The sequence below is a fragment of the Haemaphysalis longicornis genome, unplaced genomic scaffold, assembly GCF_048455015.1.
Source record: "Haemaphysalis longicornis isolate Haplotype H1 unplaced genomic scaffold, Haemaphysalis longicornis Haplotype H1 scaffold_11, whole genome shotgun sequence".
NCBI lineage: Eukaryota > Metazoa > Arthropoda > Arachnida > Ixodida > Ixodidae > Haemaphysalis > Haemaphysalis longicornis.
Window position 1 is genome coordinate 34,679,003 of NW_027526214.1, and position 14,858 is coordinate 34,693,860.

Sequence of the window (14,858 nt, forward strand, 5' to 3'; positions counted from 1 at the left end):
TGGGGTATTATGTTAAGGTATTTTTTGTTTCATGTCCTTGGTGTTGGTAGGCAGCGGCACTAAGACTACACGGGGTGAAGGGGTTCTTCTTTTTACCCTTTCTTTTTATAGGTAGCTTAATGGTCGGGAAGGCGAGGCCGACCGAACTGACGAACGCCATTGTCAGAGCGGCCGGAATCAGCGCAAGCGAAGCGACGGAGGACACCGCGAGCCCCAACGTCGCCCAAAACACCGTGGTGCTCAGCACGCCGAGCGAAGAGCGGGCCAGGCGCTACGAAACGATCCGAGCCATCACCATGGAAGACCAAGTCTTCGAAGCCTACGCATACTGGGCGGCGCAGGAGAACACGGGCCGGGGAATCATCAGAAACATGGGGATCTACGACACGGCTGCGGAAATCCACAGCCGCGTCGTGCACAAGCACAACCCTACGGCGCTGGACGCCCACCGCCTCGTCCAGTCGGAGGCGGTCGCCGTTCTTTTCGACGGCGGCAAGGTCCCGTCTTACATCAAGTACGGCAGCATGATTGAGAGGTGCTACCTCTACCGTAAGCACAGGGAGGTATGCAAGACGTGCGACCAGGTGGGCCACCGCAAGGACGTCTGCCCCACGCCCACCGTCCGAGTCTGTTTCGCCTGCGGCAAGCAGAACCCGGGCCAAGACCACCAACAGCACTGCAAGCCCAACTGCAAGCTGTGCGGCGGCCCGCACGCCACGGGCACCAAGAACTGCAAGCATAAATTCAAGATGCCGTTTCAAATGAAGTAGCGGCAGTGGAACGCAAGCTCGAAGCCGAGGAGGCCCACGTGGCGCCGCCGCCGTCGCCGCCGGCGCTGAAGGCCAGAATATCCAGAAGGAATGATTTCGCGGAACTCGCCCCGCGCAGGGCCGATAACCACGGCCGGGAGAAAAGCAGAAACTGGAGCCCGTCTGCCGGCCGCGCGGCGTGCCGCGATAGGCGCAGAGGCAAATCACGCGACTCCACGTGGGCCGCCGTCGCCCCGGGCGGCACAGCTGCTGCGGCGCGCCAAAGGTCAAAGTTTAAAGCGCAGCGCGCGAGCTGCTCCAGCTGGCGGCACAACAGCACGAGACGCGCCGCCGCAGCAGGCGCCGACTCCGCGGCCCCGGACGAACTACAGCAACTGCGCACAATGGTTCAAGAACAGAAAGGCACGATCGAGAAGCTCACCAACACGATAGAGAGGCTCACCAGGCAACTCGAAGAGCTCCGGATCTTGCAAACGGGAGGCAAGAAGGCGACGGAAGCCGCGACCATCACCTCCGCCATCGGCCCAGCGCCGAGCCAGGCAGTGCGCCCCCCGCAAGGGCAAGCCCGGGCGCCGCAGCAGCAAGAGCCGCAGCAGCGGCAGGCGATGAGGGAAACCAGCCCTAAGCCGCGCCAGCCACCGCAGCCACAACCGCCAGCGGAAGACCAGGACTCCCCGATCCCCGCCAAGCGGCGAGCGAAGGAGCACCACAACCACAACGTGCAAGAAGAGGCGCTGGACACGGAGGAAGACGACGACGACGACGCCGAGTCGATCGTCTCGCCGGCGTCGATGCAGACGGCAAGCGAAACGAAGACCCCCGGGAACGCGGGTCTGAACAACCGCTGCCCCCAGCTCTCCAACGTGATGAAGCATTGGGGCAAGAACCTGGAGGGCATGGAGAGACGTATCACCAGCCAAACGAATCGAGCAATTAATCAAGCAGTCAATCAACTGCCACAAATAAGCCCAGAAAACATGAAGGCGTTCATCCTCGACGTCGTTAAAGAACACTTTTACAAGGGAGACGCCGAGCACCCGCCATCACGCCAAGCCACAACCGCAAATCCCCAAGCCTGAAGATTTGCCGAAAGGCAGTGCTGCAGCAACACCTGCGGACCCTGGCCGCGCCGGACCTCCCCGACGTGATCATGGTCCAAGAGATGCACGCAGAAGACGGCAACGCGATGTCCCTGCGGGGCTACCGCGCGCACGCCAGCCCGCCCAGCGCCCGCACCTGCGGGAAGGGAGCGGCGCAGGGCGTGTGCACGTTCATCCGCAAGGGGCTCGCCTTCATCAAGCACGAGCACTTTCTCGGTCCCTGGGGCAGCTCCATCGAGCACTGTGCGACCGAGCTGTCGATCACCTCCACCCACAACAGGAAGAAGAAGACGACGCGCGACACCATCCTGGTGGTGAACGTCTATAGCAATCCGCAGCATCGCCAACAGAAGTTTCGCGCACTAGTACACAAGGCACGCAACGCAGTCTCCCAGCACGCACAGCACCGTGAACTCGGCTACACCGTGACGACGGCCAAGGGCAGAAGCCTGCTGGAAGCCGCCGCCGAGGCCGGATACGTCCTCCTCACGGACCCGTCCCACCTGACGCGCATCGGCACGTCGACGGTCCGGGACACCAACCCGGACCTCTCGTTCGTGCTCGTGCACAGCAGCAGGACCGCGCGGTGGAGGAACACGGGCCACAACCTGGGGAGCAACCACAATATCATCGAGGTCACCATGCCGCTCTGCTCCGGCGACGGCGGCGGCGGCGGTGGAGGAGCCGGGCACATCAAGCACCGCCTCACGGACTTCCACCAGTTTCGCGCCGCGGATCTGGGCGAGATCGACGACATCGAGAAGTGGACCGAAGGCCTCGTAGCTATGACGGAGGCCTCGTAGCGAGTGTGACGACGGAGATCGAGACGTCGGAGGACACCACACGCATGAACCCCCGCCTGGCGCACATGCTGGAGGCGAGAAGATCACTACAGCAGCACTGAAAGCGCCAGCGCCACAACTGCACCCTCCGCAAGCAGATCGCGGCGCTCGGCCGCGAGATCGAAAAATACAGCCGCCAGGTGTGCACCCAGCAGTGGTTCGAGATATGCAGCGAGGCCGACGGGCAGCTCCACCGGGGAGGCTCGTGGAAACTCCTTCGCCACCTGATGGACGAAAGCAAGAGTAAGGAGTTCCAGCACCACCGGCTCGCCCAGATCATATATACCGCCACCAAGAGTCTGCGGGAAGAGTAGGTGCACAAACGCCTGAACGAGCGCTACCTTCCCCAAAACCCGAGCGAGACGCACGCCGAGTACGCCGGGCCGCCCATTGCCACCCTCGACAAGGCCATCGAGAAGTGGGATGTTCGCCAGGTGACCCAGGCCTTAAACTGCCGATCGTCAGCGGGTCCGGACCGAGTGAGCAACAAGGCGCTTCGTAACCTCAGCGACGCAGCCATAACAGCCCTGGCGAAATTCTTTAACAAATACTGGCAATCGGGCAGCCTCCCCAAGCAGTGGAAGACTGCCAAAACGATCCTGCTTCCCAAACCCAAGGAGCCTCCGGGCGTCGAGAGCCTGCGCCCCATCTCCCTCACCTCGTGTGTGGACAAGGTGCTGGAGCACGTTCTCAACGCCCGGTGGCAACGTTACCTGGAAGACAATGGGCTGTATCCTGATTCGATGCTGGGCTTCCGCGCGAATCTCGGTACGCAGGTACGCTCCTCCAACCCGAGGTGCTGGCACTCCCACCCGTGCCCACCGCGGACAACCGCGCCATCCAGCGTCTGGACCTGCAGAGCGCCTTCGACAAGGTGAAGCACTCTGCGATCCTGGCCCAGGTCTCTCGCCTCGGCCTGGGGCGGAGGTCCTACGACAACATCCGAGTCTTCCTGCACCGGTGCACCGCCCGGTTGGAGATCGGCCGAACACAGCTCGACGAGCGAGAACTCTGCAGCACCAGCACCCCGCAGGGCTCCGTCATCTCGCCGCTCCTGTTCAATCTGGTGATGATCGGGGTCGCCCTGCGCCTGGACGCGCTCCCCGACGTGAAGTACGCGATCTACGCGGACGACATAACCGTGTGGGTTCCGGGCGGCAGTGACGCCCACATCGAGTCGACGCTGCAAGTGGCGGTGAACAGCATCGAGGCCAGCCTGACCGGCACGGGTCTCCGGTGCTCCCCGCAGAAGTCCCAACTGGTGATCCTGCCCCCACCGGGCCGGCACCGCAAGCGCGCCGCCGCCGGGGCGGAGAGCAGCATCGTCGTGCGAGCGGGGGACGGCACGGCCATCCCGAAGGTTCCGAGAATCCGGGTCCTCGGCATGCACGTGGACGCCAGCCGCACCAACAGCACCACGCTTGAGCGAATGACAACGAAGATGGGCATCACCACGCGCCTCATCAAGAGAGTCTCCACGCGTGTGCGGGGGATGCGGGAAGCCAGCCTTATCCGCCTGGTGCCGGCTTTCGTGGTGAACCACGTGGCTTACGTGGGCGCCTTTCACCAGTGGAGAACTCAAGAGCGGACCCGGATCGATGCGGCCATCCGCAAGTCGTACCCGGCGGCCCTGGGCATCCTCAACAGCACCAGCAACGCGGCCCTCCTGTCCCTAGGCATGCAAAACACCCTGGCGGAAATCACCGAAGCGCAGCGCGTGGCACAACTCGAACGCCTGAGCACCACCAGATCGGGCCAGAAGATACTACAGAGGGTAGGCCTGAGCCCGCCCCTCGAACCCGCGGCGGAGGACGAGCTCGTTCCGCTGCGGGACGACATCGCCCGCCGCGTCATCGTGCCGCCGCTCCCGAGGAATGTCTACCCGGAGCGGAACGTCGAGCGCAGGTCGACGCTCGTGTGCGCGCTCGGCAAGGAGTACAACGAGCGCGAAGGCGCAGTGTTCGTGGACGCGCCCACGCACCGCGAGCGGGCCGACACCTTCGTGGCAGTGGTCATGAAGGCCACCACGGGGGAACTGCTCAGCGCCGGGAGCGTGAGGGCCACGACCGCCCGCCAGGCCAAAGAGGCGGCGATCACCCTCGCCCTGGTCCGGCCGGGCACGACGACCATCCTCAGCGACTCCAAGTCGGCGATAGCGAACTTCGCCAGGAGCACGGTGTGCAAGAGCACCGCGCGGCTCCTCCCCAGCATCGGGGATGGAGCCCGCGACAACAGCACGAGCATCCGCTGCTTCCCCGCCCACGCGGGCCGGGAGCTGCGCAACGTCCACCGCAACCGCAACGAAGAGGTGGACGCCGCGTGCCGAGCCGCGCCCCCCCCCCTCGCCCGACCCCCCTCCGAGCCCGGATGAGAACAGCAAGACGACGACGACGACGCGGAGCACCTGACCGCCTACGGCGCCACGCTCCGTTGCTACAGGCTCGGGAGACGAGCCTTTCCGCCCCCCCATCCGGGGCTTACGAGAGGGGAGGCAGTGCTCCTGCGCCAACTGCAGACAGAAACGGTTCTGACGCTGGCGCTCGCGCGCCACGTGTGCCCGGACCTCTACGAACGAAGTGAGTGCAGTGTGTGTGCGCGAGTGCCCGCGGACCTTGCCCATCTCACGTGGGGCTGCGAAGAACACTGTGCGCTAGAGGGAGGCCGCAACCTCCCACCGGACGTTCGCGACATGATCGGCTCTACGGAGCACGGACTCCAGCTCAGAGCCGTCCAGCGGCTCGAGGCTGCTCTGGCGTGGCAACGGCGAAAGGAGGACTTGCGCTCCCCCCCCGGTTGCTTCCCTCGGGAACGGCGACAGGGGGCGGGGTGGGGACACCCCTAGTAGCCCGAGCCGCAGGCCAGGCCCATTGCTTCGAGGTCAGCCCGATACCTAGAATAAGTAGATAGACAGGGGAGCCGGCGAAGCCCTCCGTGGCCTGACCCGCACCCCCCGCCGGACAACGCAATAAAGGTCATTTCTCTCTCTCTCTCTCGAGTCACGGCCCGGGGGTTAAAAAGAAGGTCCTCTTCACCCCGAGTAGTCCGAGTGGCGCTGGCTACCACGTCTAAGCACAGGAAAAAATTACATTGACACAAGTACTCCAGAAAGTGGAGGGGAAAATTTCCCGCCGGTAGCGTTGGTTATCGCACCAGACTGGTATTCTGGAGGTCGTGGGTTCGGATCCCCACGTGGCGCGCATTTTTTCTACACTTTCTTTCTTTCAAAATTCATTATCTGTTTCAATGCCCTACCACATCCTCCCCTTTGCTTTCCGAGGTTTTCTTGACCGCGAACGCTTATTTCTGTATTATTACTACCAACACCTCATTTCCTATTTTGATTTGCTACGTGCATAGCGAGGGCCTCATTATGGCGGTCTTTTTGCCATTGCGAGCTTAAGAGGGTTCAACGTTGGTCGACCGCTTCTGAAATGTCGTAGAGACTGGAGTCACGGCCCTTGGGTTATAAAGGAGGTCCCCTTCACCCTGAGAAGTCGAAGTGGCGCTGGCAACCACTCCCAAGCACAGGTAAAATTACATTCACAGTAATACCCCAGAAAGCTGAGGGGAAAATCGCCCCGCTGGAGCCTAGTGGTTGTCGCACCAGACTAGTACTCTGGAGGTCGTAGGTTCGGATCCCACCTGGTGGGCATTTTTTCTGCACTTTCTCTCCAAATTATTTATCTGTTTCACTGACCCACCACATCCTCCCCTTTACTTTCCGAGGTTTTCTCGACTGCCAACCCTTTTTTCTGTCTTATTATAGCGAGCCCCTCATTTCCTAATCTGATTTGCTACGTGCATAGCGAGGGCCTCCGTATGGCAGTCTTGGTGCCATTGCGCGCTGAAGAGGGTTCAACGCTGGTCGACCGCTTTTGACATGTCGTAGACACTGGAGTCACGTCCCGTGGGTTGCTTTCTGAGGTTCTCTTGACTGGCAACCCTTATGTCTGTGTTATATATATATATATAAATATATACATATATATATAGATATTTATATACACATACACACATATATATAAGAAAAGAAAACTTCGAACAAGGTAGAAACCACGATTGTTGACAACGTTTCAGCAAAGAGACTTGCCTTCTTCATGGCTATGACGAAGGCAAGTCTCTTTGCTGAAAGGTTGTCAACAATCGTGGTTGCTACCTTGTTTGCAGTTTTCTTTTCTTGTTTTCCCTTGTTGGCAGTTTTCTTGGGATCCGAACCCACGATTTCCAGATATTACGGCCTGGTGCGATAACCACTGCGCTACCGGCGGGCTGTTTTACCCCGCCGCTTTCTCGAGTATTTATGTTAAGGTATTTTTTGTTTCCTGCACTTGGGGGTGGAGGCAAGGGCCACTCGGACTAGTCGGGTTGAAGCGGACCTTCTTCATAATCCCCAGGCCGTGGCTCGAGTTTCTACGTCCTGTCGGGAGTGGCCGACCAGCGTTGAACCCTCTTTAGCTAATTTTGGCGCCAAGACTGCCAGAACAGAGGCCCTAGCTATGCATGTAGCGAATCATGAAATGCGAAATGAGGGACTCGGTGAAATAAGACAGAAAATAAGACAGAAGTAAATAAGACAAAAATAAGACAGAAAATAAGACAGAAATAAGACAGAAATAAGTCAAAAAAACTTCGGAAAGCAAAGGGGAGGTTGTGGTGGGTAATAGAAAAAGATTAAGAATTTTTTGAGTCAGAAAGAAAGTGGTGAAAAGATGCCCACCGGATGGGATACGAACCCACGAACTCCAGAATACCGGTCCGGTGCGATCACCACTAAGCCACCGGCGGGGCTGTTTCGCCAGCACTGTCTCGAGTATTTATGTTAAGGTTTATTTTGTTTCCTGCACTTTGGGGTTTTCGCCAGCGCCACTCGGACTACTCGTAGTGAAAGGGACCTTTTTACCCCCGTGCAGTGATTTGAGTGTCTACAACATGCCGAACCTGGTCGACCAGTGTTGAACCCTCTTAAGCTACCTTTGGCACCAAGACTGCCAGAACAGAGGCACGGGCTAAGCATGTAGCGAATCAGAAAATGGGAATTGAGAGGCTTGGGGAAACAAGACAGAAATCAGTGGTTGGCAATCAACAAAACCCCAGAAAGCAAAGGGGAGGTTGTGGTGGGTCATAAAAACCGATGAAGAATTTTTTGAGCCAGAAAGAATGTGGTGAGAAAATACCCACTGGGTGGTATCCGAACCCACGACTTCCAGAATAGCGGTCTTGTGCGATAACCACAACGCTACTGGCGGAGCTGATTCCCCACTATTTTCTGGAGTATTTATGTTAAGGTATTTCTTGTTTCCTGCACTTTATGGTGGTAGCCAGAGCCACACGGACTACACGGGGTGCAGGGGACCTTCTTTTTAACCCCTGGGCCGTGACTCCATGGTATTCTGGCGGTCGTTGGTTTGGGACCCACCCGGCGGTCATTTTGTCAGAACCTTTTTTCTGACTAAAAACTATATTTGTTTCTAGGACCCACAACAACATCCCCTTTGCGTTCCGACGTCTTCTTGACTGCCAACCCTTATTTTCTGCCCTATTTCACAGATCATTCCGCATTTTCTGATTCGCTATATGCTTAGCGAGGGCCTCTGTTCTGGCATTTTTAGTGCCAAAGGTTGCTCAAGATGGTTCAGCACTGGTCGACCACTCTCAGCATGTCATATACACTCGAGTTACGACTCGGGGGGTTAAAAGAAGGTCCTGTTTCTGACGGCGAGTCCGAGTGGCGCTGGCTACCCATAAAGTGGCGGGAAAAAATAGCCCCGCCAGTAGCGTAGTGGTTATCACACCAGACCGGTATTCTGGAGGTCGTGGGTTCGGATCCCACCTGGCGGGCAATTTTTCTCCACTTTCTTTCCATATTCTTTATCTGTTTCAATTACCCACCACATCCTCCCCTTTGCTTTCCGAGGTTTTCTTGACTGCCGAAACTTATTTCTGTCTTAATTTTAATAAGCCCCTCATTTCCAATTCTGATTCCCTACATGCATAGCGAGAATCTCTGTTCTGGCAGTCTTGGTGCCATAGGGAGCTTAAGCATGTTCAATGCTGGTCGACCACTCTCGACATGTCGTACACACTCTAGCCACGGCCCGGGGGTTAAAAGAAGGTCCTCTGCACCCCAGCTAGTGCGAGTGGCGCTGGCAACCACCCCCAAGCGCAGGAAATAAAAATACCTAACATTAATACCCAGCAAATGGAGGGAAGAAATAGCCCCGCCGGTAGCGTAGTGGTTATCGCACCCGACGGGTATTCTCGAGGTCGTGGGTTCGGATCCCACCTAGCGGGCATTTTTCTCGACTTTTTTTTCCAACTTCTTTATCTGTTTCAATTACCTCCAACATCCTCCCCTCTCCTTTCCGAGGGTTTCTTGACTGCCAAACCTTATTTCTGTTTTCTTACAACGAGCCCCTCATGTCCTATTCTGATTTGATGATGATGATGATGGTTTGATTTTATTGGCGCAAGGCCGACATGGGCAAAGAGCGCCAAACACAAAGTGATTTTATGAGGAGAGAACATGAAATAAAATCAGTTAAAAACTATGAGCACGGCTGGTGTAAAGCGCAGGGTGAAGAACAAGAGTGGTTAAAAGATATATAAGGTGGCTGCGGTATAGGACCAGGGATAAAGCTATGGGTGGTATGAGATGAGTTGTAAAAAGTGAATTTCTGATAGGAACCTAAAGGTGCGCTGAACATAAAACATGGCATCATCTCGTAACAAGTATGATGGGTGTGGTGGAATATGTCGTGTGTGTAGTTGAGGTAAGTGTATGCGTCGTGTAGTGTCGAGTGCCTTACATTGTATGAGGATGCGCATCAGGGATAGGGCCTCTCCGCACCTGCTGCACAGAGGTCTTGGAGATCCAGTGAGAAGGTGTGAGTGTGTTGCATGAGTGTGCCCTATCCGTAATCTAGCCAAGGCGACTTCAGTGTATCTATTGCGTGTGTCGGTGGTGCATGGTCCCAAGTGTGGTTTTATTACGTGTAACTTGTTGTCTGTTTGTTCGCTCCAGTGTTTTTGCCATGTTTTGCGAAGTTGTTGTCTGATGTGTGGTTTCACGTCGGTGTAGGGTAATGTGGTTATGTCTACTGTATTCAAGAGTGTAGCAGCAGCAGCCATTCGATCCGCTGCTTCGTTACCGGCTATACCACAGTGGCCAGGGACCCAGCAAAGGACTAGTTCAAATTTGTGGACATACACAGACATAATAACCTTGACTATTAGATTTACAACGTGATTTTTTGAAGACTTTGTTGATGACAACGCTCACACGACACTGATGGAGTCTGTATATATAATGGATTGTGGGATGTGACTTTGAAGGATATGATTAACAAGAAGTACACCATGAACCTCTGCCGTAAAGATACTGGTATTACTATTAAGAGTTCAAGTGACATTAACGTCGGGCCCATGCGCCGCACAGGACACAGAGGTGGCAGTTTTAGAGGCGTTCGTAAAAAATTCAGAAAATTGATACTTCTCCTGCAAATACAAGAAGTGCTGCAGAATTGCAGACGTGTGAGCTCGGTTTTTATCTAGATGTGTGAAAGATGTGTCGCATAAGACAGGGCGGAGATGCCATGGTGCTATAAAATCTGTTTGAGAACTTTGTATCGTGTCTAAAAAGGAGGCAGAAAGCTCTGACGCTCCCTCTCTAACTCTGTAAGAGAAGGGCGCAGAGAACGATGGTCGGTTTAGGAGTAGTGCAGTCATATACGCATCATAAAAAGCTGATTTAAAAGGATGGTGCGGCATAGATAAACTTTTAAAAGCAAAAAGGAGATCTGTGTATGCTCGCTGACGTTGTAGGTTCCACTTAATACACTCCACGTAGAGGCTTTCGACCGGGCTAGTCCGGAAAGTGCCACATGTCACCCGGAGCCCCAGATGAAGCACTGGGTCGAGCATTTTGAGGGATGTCTTACTTGCTGACCCATAAAAACACTTCCATAGTGTAATCGTGAACCTATCAGGCTAGTAAAAACACGTAAAAGAAGAGTTTTGTCAGCACCATGTGAAGAGTGGGAGAGAACCTTGAGTATATTCATGGGCTTTAAGCATTTATGTTTATGTTGTTTTATATATGGAATGAACGAGAGCTTTTGGTCACGGACTACACCTAAAAACTTGTGTTCATTTCTGACTGGAATTGAGACACCATTGAGTTTGATGTCTGGGCCCGGCCGAATGCCACGCCTTTTCGAAAACAAAACACAAGTACACTTTACTGGATTAAATTTAAAACCATTGCTATCTGCCCAGCCAGCTAGCTTGTTAACACCAAGCTGGACTTGGCACTTGCAGATAGACAGGTTACAAGACTTAAAGGATAATTGCACGTCGTCTACATAGATTGAGCAGGAAATGGTTGGTGGCAGAGCCTTCCGAAGAGAGTTCATTTTTACTATAAATAAAGTGCAACTCAAAACTCCACCTTGCGGAACACCGTTTTCCTGCACATGAACTCTAGAGAGTGCAGTTCCAACTCGCACGCGAAACGTTCTTTCAGAGAGGTAACTGGCAAGCGTGTTCCACATGTTACCCGACATACCAAAGGACTTCAGATCGCTGAGGATGCCGTACCGCCAAGCTGTGTCGTACGCCTTTTCAAGATCAAAGAATACTGTGATACAGTACTGCTTATGGAGGAAAGCATCTTTAATATATGACTCTAACGCAACGAGTTGATCGTTCGTAGATCGCCCGGCCCTAAAGCCCGCCTGGCAGCTCTCCAGAAGACCGTTGTACTCTAAGAAGTACACGAGTCTCCTGTTTACTGAGGCAACTGGTCAGGGCAATGGGGCGATAACTGGCGGGAGAGGAAGGGTCCTTCCCTTTCCTTTAGGAAAGCCACTACTTTGGCCTCCCTCCAAAAGCGTGGGAAGTGCCCCGAAAGAAATATTTTATTGTAGAGGCGAAGAAGTGTTTCAAGCGTGTCTGCATGGAAGTGTTGTATCAATGTGTATGAAATCCTGTCTGCACCTGGAGCTGAAGGTTTACATGTACCGAGTGCGACTTTCAGCTCATGAAGTGAAAAGGGGGTGTTATAGGATGAGTTCGACTTATTAGTGTCTCGCAAGGACTTCTTCTCACATGATGCTTTGTGTTGAATGAAAGTGTTGGTGTAGTGTGCTGAGCTGGACACGTGTTCGAAGTGTTGTGCGAGCGTATGGGCCTGGTATTCGAGTGTGTCCCCTGTTGTGTTAACCAGGTGCAGGCTGTGTGTCTGTTGTCCTTTTAGCTTGCATATTCCTGTCCAGACTTTGTGAGTGTCGGTGTATGAGTTGATGGAAGTGAGGAAGGCGCGCCAACTCTCCCTTTTCGCCTCACGACGCACACGCTTCCCAAGAGCCTTTGCCCGTTTAAAGGAAAGAGATTATCTGGCGTGGGGTACCGGCGAAAGACACCCCACGCCTTGTTCTGGGCCTCCCGCGCCCGCCTACAGTCCTCGTTCCACCAGGGCCTCCTTGGGGGGCGGGACGCACTGGAGGCCTGGGGCATGGACTTTTCGGCGGCGTCGAGTATGTGTGCCGCCACGAGTTGGGCTGCTTCCTCCAAGTGTAGGTGTTTTATGGTTGTGCGGTGTAGTTTAAATGTTTCTGTGAATGTACTCCAGTTTGCTTTTGATTCAATAAACCTGTTATGGGCAGATGGACTGTTCGGGTCTATACCTATATACGTTAATGAATTGGGGAAATGGTCACTACCATATGGGTCTGTGCCCACACCCCACTCAAGACAAGGAAAGAGAACTGCGGAACAATCGCCAAGTCAAGATGAGAGTATGTATTGTGTCCTAAGTTATGGTATGTAGGCTGTTTTTTGTTGAAGAGCCATGCTCCGGAGGATATAAGAAACTTCTCTATCTGGTGACCTCGGGAATCCGTTCTGGAGGAGCCCCAAAGAGAGTTGTGCGCATTAAGATGGCCTGTTAGTATGTATGGTTCAGGCAGCTGGTCGACCAGCGCCTCGAAATCAGAGCTCGAAAGTGCATGATCAGAAGGAATGTAGATGGTGCATACCGTTATAAACCTAATAAATATTATCGTACGGACCGCTACAGCCTCGAGGACAGTGTTTAAAAATAGAGGGTGGCTTGCTAATGATTTCCGGGCGATAATGGCCACACCTCCTGGAGAGTGGGTGCAGCCAACCCTGTCCTTTCTGAATACCATGTACCTATTTAAGAAATTTGTTTTTTTAGAGTTGAAGTGGAGTTCCTGGAGACACATGATACTTGGCTGACTGGCATGCAGAATCTCATACACATCGTCAAGATTTTTAAGGAGTCCTCTGCAGTTCCATTGGATGATATTTTCTGTTCCCATTATTTAAATTTAAGAATGACTGGAGTGTGTGTGTGTTCGTGTGTGTTCATGTGTCGTCTTTCGGGGCTGTTACTCTTGGATTAGGCTTTTTAGGCATTTCTACTGGCTTGGCCGTTGAAGGCCACTCCTTGCGCTGCGTTGCAGGCAGGAACGGCCCGACATCGATTTCGTCGTCGGATGTCCGAGGGGGGCCCGACGGACCGGGCCCCCCGGATATGGCCCCCCTTCGGGAGCCCTTCATTTGAGCCGCCACCGCCATGGGCGTTGGGGACGCGAAACGTGGCACGGGCGGTGCGGTGGTGGTTGGAGCCGATGCGGGGCCCGTGGTTTCCATCACCTCGGTACCCTCCAACGCACTGGAGGACGGGGAGACAGAGGCGGGAGCGGCACCGGACCCGACAGAAGTGGTTTGCGCCACAACCGCTGCTGCTTCAGCAAGCGGCGTGGTGCCGGGTTGGGCTGCGTGAGGCAACCCAGCGGGGGGCGAGGGCGGGACCAGGTCAGACTCGCTGAACTGGGTCCCTGTTTACACCACACGCCGCTCCGCCCCCCGGCGAGCCGCGTCAGCGTACCTCCCCTGAGGGAAAGAGGCGAACCTTTTTCTCGCCTCTGGAAAGGTGATGTTCTCGGTTACCTTAATGTTTATGATCTTTTTTTCCAGTTGGAATTTTTCGCACTTGCGGGAGTATGCCGCATCCGGCCCCCCGCAGTGTACACAAGTGAGGGTTTCGGATTGGCAGTTGTCACTAGGGTGATTGTGCGCCGCGCATTTTGCACACGTCGTTCGGCCCCGGCAAGAGTTCGTACCGGGCCCGAACCGCTGGAACTTAAAACAGTGCCGCGGGTTCGGGATGTACGGACGTATTGAGCACCGGATAAAACCTCCATATATATGTTGTGGGAGAACGGCGCGGTCAAAGGTCAAGATGATGTTCTTGGTGGGAATCTACTTGTCGTCTCTAAGGATAGTGATGCGTCACACGGCAGTGACGCCCTGATCCTTCAAGCCGGCAAGGACATCCGCATCCGTTTCGTTCAGGAGGTCTGTCTCGGATATCACACCCTGCAAGCTGTTGAGGCTCCGATGGGGTGTGTCCCTGATGTCGAGATCAGCCAGTCTAGTCTGAGCTAGAAGCTTTGCAGACTGCTGCTTGTCATTTATTTCAATTAGGAGTTCACCAGACCTTTGTTTTGTTGCACCTATACGATTTTCCTACCATTGCTTCAAGATACTTGGCGATCAAGAAGACTGACTGAGATGCAAGAGGGTGGGTTGGATTGAGGGATTCCATGACAAGAAATCGAGAAAAATGATCCGGTTCAGGAAAGGTTAACGACGGCAATGGAGGAAAGGATACTTCGGTCTGGCCCCTTTTCAGGGACCGATCACGTTGGGGGGGGTTTAGACAATACCATAAAGCATAGTATAAATCAGGGAGACGGGGGTACTTTCTCCTTTGACCTCACCGTGGTAGTCAAAGAGGTCCTGGAGCTCCCTGCCTGGTAGAGAGGCAGGGATCCCATCGGCCGGGGCTTGACGAAGGCTCCGACGGCCCCCGTTAACGGCTTCTACCCTTCACCTTTAAATGCCTCGCCATGGTTGGACACGGCTTATGTTGGGAGCTCGGGGTCCGCCGTGTCGCTGCTCACCGTCACCTTGAAAACTCAAGGTGCCCCGTGCGTGGCCTATTTTGATTCGGTACATATATACATATATATATATATATATATACATGTATACATACATACATATTATATTGTGGAAACGTGACTTTAGCGCGTTCCCTTTGGTTCGGCTTCGCCACA